The sequence below is a fragment of the Acanthochromis polyacanthus genome, chromosome 16 (assembly GCF_021347895.1).
Source record: "Acanthochromis polyacanthus isolate Apoly-LR-REF ecotype Palm Island chromosome 16, KAUST_Apoly_ChrSc, whole genome shotgun sequence".
Taxonomy (NCBI): Eukaryota; Metazoa; Chordata; class Actinopteri; family Pomacentridae; genus Acanthochromis; species Acanthochromis polyacanthus.
The window spans coordinates 35,963,691-35,975,190 of record NC_067128.1 but is presented as its reverse complement, the minus strand read 5'-3'; positions in this window follow the sequence as shown (position 1 = coordinate 35,975,190).

Below are 11,500 nucleotides of genomic sequence, written 5' to 3'. Positions count from 1 at the left end.
CCCCTCTTTTGTTAAATTACAGATAATATCTTGTAAAACACAGAAAAGAGCATTAATTTAGTCCATGTAACGATATCTACTGTACATACCTGGTATTTTTACAAATGTTCAGTAATTCTTTGCTTTTGTTTGGTGAAATTGACTGGAAAATGTAGAGAAAAAAATATCTACATGCTGTAGTTGAAAAAAAGGCAAAAATTGTGAATATGTCAACATTAAAAGTTGCTCTCTTTTTCATAAACGTTTGACTGTAAAATTACACCATTTTTATTACTGTATTTAAAACAGCTAAAGATTTTTTTTTTTTTTACAAATGTTTACTATAATTTGGAAGAACTAGAATTGAGGGTTACATTTTTTTTAAGTGTTTAACTGTTTTTACAGAAATATAAATATTAAGGATTAACAATTGCAAATATTGTTTTAAAATGTTTCCTGTTTTGCTAAGTATAGATAATTTAATATTAATTTATATGTTGACTGTAAAAAATTGCCAAAATTAAAAAAATTCACATCAAGTGTGTATTTTTACAAATAACATTTAATTTTTTAAATAAATTATTAGATTTGTTTATTTTACAGATATTTGTATCTATCTGGAAGGAAAAAATGTATCTGAAGGAGTGAAAATGGAAGAAGATATTTCTTACTGTCAAAGTTTCAATAATACTCACATGGTTACTATTTGTTGCAATAATAATTTATTCTTTGATAAAAACAATGTTTGGATCTTTTCTGGTTTTCTTGGAAAAAAATAGGTAATGTATTAAGGATTGAAAAATGGAGTGTATATTTTAAGGTTTAACAGTTTCCCTGTTTTGTTAAATTACAGATAATACATGGTCAACTCAGAGAAATTTAAACAACTCTGTAAATAATGTTCACATTAAAAAAAATGTGTATTTTTTCTAAATGGTAATTTGTTTTTTTTACAGTGTTTGACTGTAAAATTACACTCGATTTTGTTTTGATTTATATTTTCAGGGTTGAAAAATGGAAAATAGTTTAACTATTACTTTGTTCGATTACCGATAATCTAGTAAACTCACAGAGAAAAGTATTAATTTACATGAATATAAAAAAACAAAAATGTCCACATCAAAAGTCTATTCTTATAAATTTTGCAAAATTGTCAGTGTAAAATTCCTTTTTTTGAATGTATTTAATTGAAATTAATTTAAAAATGTACTTTAATGGTTATTCTACAGATTTTCCTGTAAATTTATGTGTCAATAAAAAACTAATAAAAAATAAAGAAAAAACAGTTCAAAACTAAACAATGTTCAAATGAAAAATCTGTATTTTTGTACATTTTGTTAAATTCTGACGGTAAAAGTCCTTTTTGTATGTTTAATTAAAATTCTTCAAAATATAATTTTTTACGCTTGTTTTACAGATTTTCTGTTTTCTTAAATTACAGATAAAATGTAGTAAAATCACAGAAAAAAATGTAAACGGGTCAAAACTGTGAGTAATGTTTTCATTTAAAAATCTATTTTTTTAAAATAATTTTTCTTTTACAGTGTTTCACTGTAAAGAAAACGGGCCTGTCTCAGTAATATTGCTAATAGTTAATTCATTTTGGGGTTTGGCTCCAAAAAACATCAGACTTCTACAGTTTTTAATCACAGTTTGAAAAAACAAAGCATCTGGTTTGATGACTCAGTGGGTCGGTGCATTAAAGTGACCTCCAGAGGTCATCTGTATTTTTCCCCTCTTCCACCGGGGGGCGCTAGGGCACCGACAGCGCGGCGACGGGGGCTTTAAGCTCAAATAACTCAGGTGGTTTCCCCCAGAAGTCAGCGGGCCACATGTCCCCCTGCGAACGAGCCAAAACCTCGGAGAATGAGCGGCATCTGGACTCCCGTCAGCTCCAGGGTGACCTTCCAGAGCTGCTGAATCACACGGATCCTCCTCCTCAAAGCTTTCAGGCCTTTTTCTGCCCGTTCTGCCAGAAGCATGCGTGATCCAGACCGGCATGCTGGTATGTTTCCTGGAAAGTTTGCCTGTAATTTTCTGGTTTGGAGGCCAAGTTAAGTCAAACAAAGGGGAAGGGTGGCAGAGAAATGAAAGGCAGAGGACAGATTATAGTCTTCAGAGGCCTTAAATCATCTGACCCTCTGTCGCAACACCCCGTCTTCCATCTCCACCGTTTGCTGATCGGCACAAACATTTTTCCCTCAAAGGAACTCTGTGATAAGCTCTAATCTCTCACCTTGATATTTTCTGCCACCCAGCAGTCCGATCTCACCCCCTCCAGCACTTTGAAGTCCTCCAAAGCTGCCTTTGTTTACTGCATCGAGGAAAAAAAGAAAAATCTGCTGATCGGCCACTTGTGTGAATGACATGGAAAAATGGGACATGGGAGTTTTGGAGAGAAAGAAATAATAGCTTAGGAAATGTGTGACTTTGATGAATGTGATTTGCGGGGGCATGAATGGAAATATTGTTGTGGGAGGATTTATTTATTGTGGGATTTTAGAAACCAAGAGGGAGAAAATATGAGTTTTTTGTTTTTATCTGATGCTGGGTTTTCTGCCGCTTTAAAAACACATGTATGTGCATCTGCAGCGTGTTAAAGTTCACATGTTCAGGTGGAGATCATGCAGGCGCATAGAAGGAAGGTCTGCTTTCAGCTCCATACGGAAAACATGATGCAGAAAGTCACAAGACTAAAGAGCCTTTGTAATTACCCCGCGTCAAATATTTGACTTTGTCATTACAACCACCTGTCGCAGACACACACACACACACACACACACACACACACACACACACACTTGTCTCCACCTCTAAAAACCAGATCAGCACCTTTAGAATAGCTCCTGTGTTCATAAATTTTGTCCCTTCTGGGTAACTGATTTTGGACCCCATAACGCAAGAGGTCCTCATGACGTGACTGCGACAACAATTACACAATTTTGTCCCCACAACATGATAATTCCGAACACAAATGTTTCCACCTCTTAAAACCAGATTGGCACCTGTAGAATAACCCCTGTACTCATTTAAAATTTTGCCCCTTATGGGGACCCATAACACAAGAGGTCCCCATGACATGACAATGACAACAATTACACAATTTTCTCCCCGCAGTATGATGATTACGAGAGCACACACACACTCGTCTCCACCTCTAAAAACCAGATCGGCACCTTTAGAATAGCCCCTGTATTCATAAATTTTGCCCCTTATGAGGACCCGATTCTTAGTCCCCATAATGCAAGAGGTCCTCATGACATGACTGTAAACACAATTACATAATTTTGTCCCCACAACATGATGATTATGAAACACAAACACGTTGAGTTGAGTTACATTTGTCCTCTGAAGATTTTAGGTCAACAATTATGTTTATTTCAGGACAGAAACCTATAATTAACATTAAAGACTAGTATACACTGTAAAAATGCACCAGTTTTTAACTGTTTTTAAATAATTGACTGTTATGTAATGTATTAAAATCATTAAAAAGGTCATAATTTTCATACTAACACTAAATTAACAGGCCAAAACTATAAATAATACCAACATCAGAAATATGTATTTTTACAATTAGCAATTTGTTGATTTTACAGTTTTGAATGTTACAGTACTCTGTCACTTTTTTATTATGCTACATACATATTCATAGCAGTAGTAGCGGTCATAGTTCAAGCAAAAAGCAAAATATTACAAAACATAGAAGTTTGTATATAAATATATAAACACATTTTTCCTGTTTTGAGAAAACACTGATATGTATTATAATCCCAGACAAAAGATAGTAATCTACATGTCTACCCTAAATTAACGCCAAAACTATAAATAACATGAAAAACATGTATTTTGACAAATAGAAATTTGTTTATTTTACAGTTTTGAATATTACAGTATAGAGTCATTTTGAAAACTATATTGCATATTCATTTATAGTAATTTTCGTGTTCCTGCCTTTCTACAGATTAACTGGTAAAATCACAGGGGAAAAAGGGTTATTTCCGAAGGTATCAGTAGAAAACTGGGCCAAAACTGTAAAATTCACATCAGCAATTTGTATTTTTACAAATGGTACTGCGACTTTGAAACTGAAGTTGTTTTTTTTTATTGGAACAAAACTTCTTTAGAAAAAAATTACAATTAAATTTACAATTGATATTTTTGCTTTGTTTTTTAATTATTATTTTTATTACAATTTTTTAAATTTGTGAAAAAAAATAACACGTAAAATCATGGCAAAAACTATTAATCTTTATGTCAGCTGTAACTTTATTTAAATAGCGCACTACTTAACGATGTCACTATGTTTTACCAAAAGTTAAAATATTAAATGAAATAAAAGCAGAACGGGCAAATGAAACATGAGGGTGTATTAACTGCAAATGTTTTAATAATTTACTTCAAAAAAAATTATAAACACTGCAAAACAAATTATTTTACCATTTTTTCTTTATTTTTTGTTTACAATTTATTATATATATTTTAGTCTTTTTGGTTTTGTGAAATATCTAAATGATAAAATAAAAAAATATTAATTTATATGTACACTGTAAAAATTGTAAACAAGGATTGTGTACTATTGAGAAAATACATTTTTTCATTAATTAGCATAAACAGGGTTGCTGCTATTGATATTTTATGTTAGCTGATTTAAATGAAGTGAAAAGAGCAATGTAATTTTACAGTCAAAGGAACAAGCATTTTCAAAAATACAGATTTCATGCAGAAATTATTTACTGTGAAGAACCAACTGTGAAAGTACAAAAATTTTAGCATCAAACTATGAATACTATAGGATAATAGTTACTGATGCATTGTTTGTTCAAGAGGACTTAGTCTATATCTGCTGCGTAAATTGTGAATTTACCCTCAAAGATCAATAAAGTTTAATCTTCATCTATAATATTCCATCATAATCTGACTAAAAAATATAAATCTGCAATGTAACTGACGTCAGACAATGAATGTAGCTGGTTAAAAAGATTTGTCTCTGAAATGTAGTGGAGTAAAAGTATAACGTAAAAAATGGAAATACTCGAGTAAAGTAGAAGTTTCCCAAAATTGTTCTCAAGTGCAGTACTTGAGTGAATGTATTTAGTTACTTTCCACCACTGGGTTTGTAAAGAATGACTAAGTAATGAACATTTTATTCAAGTGTACGCAGGACTTTTAATCTCTACACTGTGGTATTGGTGCTTTTACTCAAGATCCGAGTACTTCTTCCACCACTTTATCCCTCCAAAAACCGCGTCTGAATCCATAAACCTAACACTTTTCCTTTTTTGTTTGAAAACGGGAGTTGAGGTGAACCTTTACGACGTCGTCTCACCGCACACAAACCTGCCACGACTGCAGGAGCTGAACATAAAACAGAAACCGGCGTTACACAATCTAAAGCCAGTCCTGAGCGTGATATGATTCCACTTCCACGCTCCGAGGAGATGTCGGTCACAGTGTCGAGCGGTGAGACTTTACAGCCAACTCCATTACCGAGAACCTGCAGGATATTTTAGATGGCAGCTCTCACCGCTGCAGAATGTAGATAAACACATGCCATTTAAGCTCCCTGTCATAATCCTACAGTCAACAAAACCTTCCCTGGCAAAACGGCGCTGCCAGTTTACAATGCTAAGTCACAATTAGAGAGCCTCTAATCACCGGGTTGCCTCCGTCAGACGGTGTGTGAGTTCGCATATCCGCAGTGGAGGGAGGTTTGGGGATGTGGTCGGAGGTCAACGTGGAATCCCTCAAATGCATTCTCCAGCTACAACACGGACTTTAACCAGATGCCCCCCAAAAATAGAGGCACGAGCTGCTGCAGAAAACAGCCGGAGACACGCTCTGAGTGGGATTCAGAAATCAATACAAGGTGAGGAAACGAGGGAGGACCGAAGACGTCGTGCAGCCGCCAGAGCCGTCTTTCTAAGAAATACCTCCTAGAATTATATCTTGCTGGCGCTGCTCTGCTCTACGTGACCGACCTTTTCCTGAAATAACAGTCCCAACGCCGTGCAAGCAGCTCTGCAGGGCCGGTTTCGGATAAATACACGACTGAAACATGGTGATGTTTAGCGCACGTCGCTGCAAAGTCAACGTCTAATTTACACTGGCCGAAGAGAACTAACATCCAGGCTCAGTTTGTTCTCATGCACTGCTCAGTTTAGAGGTTTCTGGGTTCAAAGTATGAGCATATTTAGTAAAATAACACTTTATTTGCATATTTAAACATAAAACGTTACAAAATTCTTAGTATAAAAAGCATTTGTGTCACTTTCATGCAAATATCGGTAGAGTAAAAATGAAAGAAATTTAACAAACTACATCTTTCAAGGCCGAGCTTTTCAGTTTTATTCCCATCTGTGTTCTGAACGTTTTTATAGAGAATTTAGTTCATATTTCCTCCACAGCATGATTTATAGAACATTTTATTTCTAAAAACTTGTTGAAAAGGTCTATTTTAATTTATATCTGGCTGTTGACAGAATTTTTTATGAATTATTTATAGACAGATTCAAACTTTCCCTTGTAAAAACCATGCTAAGTGTTGATGCATTGGAAAAGAGTTTGCATCCACCCTGCAAATTGTGAGCAAGATCGTCATTTTTTACGAAATTACCCCATAAATTGTTTTGCAAGCACCTTCATACATGCATAATAAAAATTAAGTGACTTCTAGTGGTTGTTAGAAGATGTCTGTTACCAGTGCAGCAAAAAAATCTTTGTTGCTGTCGTCAAGTTCAGATGTGGTGGCAGTTGTAAACCCTAGAAAATGTTGCATGGTTACCATGATAGAAAAGTGTATTTTAACCCATTTGAACTCTAACTGTGATAAATTTCCAAACTTAGCAAAGCAGTTTTTGTGTCAGAACCAAGCTTTGAGAAGAATTGAAACTCCAGGAACTCGGGTCAAACGAAAGTGTAACGGACTGTCCTTTAGTCCTTTCTGACAGCTTCAGCCACAACATAAACTCTGAAAAACAACAAATCATAGTTAGAGGAAGTAACTCCAGTCATACACAGGAACTAGAACAGTACCAATATGGTGGATTTTTTGATTTGGATGCTGATGGTAGTGAGAAAAGACTGTTTCTGGATGAAGACAGTAAAAAGAAAAGGCGCTTATCAAGATCTGCAATTTTTGACATTTTAAATCATGTTTACCTAATTTTGGATAGCTTTTGAGTCATTTTTGACAATTTTTTGAAGAATATTGGTCATCAACACCTTTTGCGCTCATGCAGCCCCATATCATCACACTCCCACCTCTGTCAGGACTATGCATTCACTGTGGTAGTCCTGGTCAGGTTCACACCGAACATGTTGGACTAGGGCTGGGCGATATGGCCAAAAAATAAAATCTCGATTTTTTTAGTCATCTTGGACGATTACGATTTTAATCGACTTTTGTTGTTTCTTTGCGGTCTGTTTGCTATGGCTAGTGCTAGCCGTGCCGCACTCCCGTAGCTGACAGCACTCTTCCCATTCTTTAGGATGCCTCTGCCGGAGGTGCTGAAACCAACTCTTCGTCTGCTGTTCTGTCCGCATGACGGGGGTGTGAGTGTTTTGGCGGAAGGAGATGAGAGGCGGAAGCAAACGCCAGTGCACAAGTCGTGAAAGGCAGAAGAAGAATATGTATTGTTATATATTTAAGCTCGCCTCGATATTACGATTTGGCACATTTTCAAATTGTCAGATTTTATAAAGGAGAATTAATCAAATTAATTCGATTTATCGCCCAGCCCTATGTTGGACCCAATCTGAGCCAGTCCGTCTTGGTCAGTTTGGACAATTTCTAACTTTTTGGACATCTTTTGAGTCATTTTTTGGCAAATGTTGAGTCATTTAGGACAGTTTTACTTAAACTGGAGGTCTTGATGGAATATTTGCCGAAAATTCCATGGAAATCAGTGGAAAATCTGATGAGACAATTGAATTAAAACCAGTGTCAACCACAGACCGAATATAAAGATGTCTGAACCCTCGGTGACGTCAACAACAGCAGGATTCTTGAAGAGCAGGTTTGAAGCTCGGTGTGGTAACTCCTGCCGTCACCATCCTGGCTACACGACTCCACCTGCACCTGTTTTGGCTGCTATGGTTTATTTACTGACAATAGAGACGTGACTGGGCAGAAAGACAACGAGGAACAACAGTCCTCATTTAGAGGCTGAAGGGTTTGTTGGCGGCGTAAATCAGTGGTCCTTCACCGGGACACTTCAGCTCGAGTTCTGTCTTAAACCATAATTACGGTTTCGTGTTTCGACTTGAGTCTAGTTTTGACTTTCACTTGCTATTTTTCCCTTTGTGTTTGTCTGCCTTGTCAGTTGTTCTTTGGACAAGTTTAGACGCCAAAAGTACCTGGTCATGTTTAGAAGAGGATTATGTTTCATGTTAAAATACATCCTACGTGTGACAAAGCTCCATTTTGTTTCACTCCAGGGTAAAGAATCCACCGTAGATTTTACGAGCACTTATTCACCTGAAAGCAAGATGTTCTGGAATTTAGAAGGTAAAGAAGGGATAAAGAGGGGTAAAGAGGGGTAAAGAGGGGATATGGGAATGATCTGCGATGACAACATCCAACCTCATCTTGTATAAATGTCCTCTCACCAACACTGCCAACATTTTGGACAAGTTTTTAGTCATTCTGGTCCAAATCAGAGTCTTTTTGGACAAATTTTAGCGGTTTGGGACAATTTTAAGTTGTTTTGGATAAGTTTTGAGTCATTTCTGACTATAAGTGCATCAATTAAAGTCATCTCTCCAACATATTTTACACTCATGCAGCCCCATATATCATCACACTCCCACCTCTGTGCTTCACTGTCAGGACTATCGTGGTGGTCCTGACCATGAGAGGCACAAAAGAGCCACAAACTGATGCAAAAAAAGGTCACAAAGAGGCACAAAATGACCACAATGTCACATACACACGTGGACAAAATTGTTGGTACCCCTCAGTTAAAGAAGGAAAAACCCACAATTCTCACTGAAATCACTTGAAACTCACAAAAGTAACAATAAATAAAAATTTATTGAAAATTAAATAATCAAAATCAGCCATCACTTTTGAATTGTTGATTAACATAATTATTTAAAAAAACAAACTAATGAAATAGGGCTGGACAAAAATAATGGTACCCATAACTTAATATTTTGTTGCACAACCTTTTGAGGCAATCACTGCAATTAAACGATTTCTGTATTTGTCAATGAGCGTTCTGCAGCTGTCAACAGGTATTTTGGCCCACTCCTCATGAGCAAACAGCTCCAGTTGTCTCATGTTTGATGGGTGTCTTCTCCAAATGGCATGTTTCAGCTCCTTCCACATATGTTCAATGGGATTCAGATCTGGGCTCATAGAAGGCCACTTTAGAATAGTCCAACGCTTTTCTCTCAGCCATTCTTGGGTGTTTTTGGCTGTGTGTTTTGGATCGTTGTCCTGTTGGAAGACCCATGACCTGCGACTGAGACCAAGCTTTCTGACACCAGGTAGCACTTTTCTCTCCAGAATGCCTTGATAGTCTTCAGATTTCATCGTACCTTGCACACTTTCAAGACACCCTGTGCCAGATGCAGCAAAGCAGCCCCAAAACATTACTGAGCCTCCTCCATGTTTCACCGTAGGGACAGTGTTCTTTTCTTCGTATGCTTGGTTTTTGAGTCTATGAACATAGAGTTGATGTGCCTTACCAAAAAGCTCCAGTTTGGTCTCATCTGTCCAAAGGACATTCTCCCAGAAGCTTTGTGGCTTGTCAACATGCATTTTTGCAAATTCCAGTCTCGCTTTTTTATGAGTTTTTTTCAGCAGTGGTGTCCTCCTTGGTCGTCTCCCATGAAGTCCACTTTGGCTCAAACAACGACGAATGGTGCGATCTGACACTGATGTACCTTGGCCTTGGAGTTCACCTTTAATTTCTTTGGAGGTTGCTCTGGGCTCTTTGGATACAATTCCAACGATCCGTCTCTTCAATTTGTCATCAATTTTCCTCTTGCGGCCACGTCCAGGGAGGTTGGCTACTGTCCCGTGGGTCTTGAACTTCTGAATAATATGAGCCACTGTTGTCACAGGAACTTCAAGCTGTTTAGAGATGGTCTTATAGCCTTTACCTTTAAGATGTTTGTCTATCATTTTTTTTCGGATGTCCTGGGACAATTCTCTCCTTCGCTTTCTGTTGTCCATGTTCAGTGTGGTACACACCTTTTCACCAAACAGCAGGGTGACTACTTGTCTCCCTTTAAATAGGCAGACTGACTGATTATGAGTTTGGAAACACCTGTGATGTCAATTAAATGACACACCTGAGTTAATCATGTCACTCTGGTCAAATAGTTTTCAATCTTTTATAGAGGTACCATCATTTTTGTCCAGGCCTGTTTCATTAGTTTGTTTTTTTAAATAATTATGTTAATCAACAATTCAAAAGTAATGGCTGTTTTTGATTATTTAATTTTCAATAATTTTTTATTTATTGTTACTTTTGTGAATTTCAAGTGATTTCAGTGAGAATTGTGGGTTTTTCCTTCTTTAACTGAGGGGTACCAACAATTTTGTCCACGTGTGTAAATTGACCAGAGAGACATGTACAATGGCTCCGTGCTTCACTGTCAGGACAATGCATTCACTGTGGTAGTCCTGATCAGGTTCACATTAAACATCTGAGTCCAACTCATTTATCTTCCACTGAGTAAAGAATGTTCTCCAACATTTACCAGATTTAATTTCACATTCTTTAAGGTTTTTGTCATCATATTTAGACAAAATGTAATCATTCTGGGCAAATTTTTTGAAACATTTCTAACATCTTTAGCTGATCTTGGACAGGTTTTGAGTACTTTTTTGACAGATTTTTAGTAATTTTGGACAAATTTTGATGCTGGACTCCATCTGAGCCCAACTCATTTATCTTCCTCTGACCATAGAATGTTCTGACAACATTTACCAGATTTAATTTCATGTCCTCCAAGGTTTTTGTCACATTGGGACAAAATTTAGGTCAAATTCTGAAACATTTTGGACAAATTTCGAAGCATCCTGAAAGGTTTTTGGATAGTTTTGGGTCATTTTTGACACATTTTTAGTCATTTTGAACAAACTTTGTTTCTGAACTCCGTTTGAGCCCAACTAATTTTTCTTCATCTGACCAAACAATGCTGTTCCAACATTTACCAGATGTTTTTTCTCGTTCTTTAGCAAAGTGAGATTTTAAATACACTTATTGAGGTTAGTTTCTAGAATGTAGTGAAGGTTACTAGTGTTCCATATGCGTGTATGGGAATGATTTGTGATGACAACAACCGTTTAACAGGCTGATAACAACCAATTTCTGTGCATCCTAGCTACTAACTAATCAAAAATGATCAAAGAAGCGTAGCATAAGTGAAACAGAGTCCACAGACAGTCACTCAAAGCAGCCAGGCCCTTAAATTTCCCCAACTTTAAGCATTAATACAATTAAAATGATTAACATTTCTGAAAAGTAATTCTCCTTAAAGTGGAAATTTAGCCACAGAGGCCAAA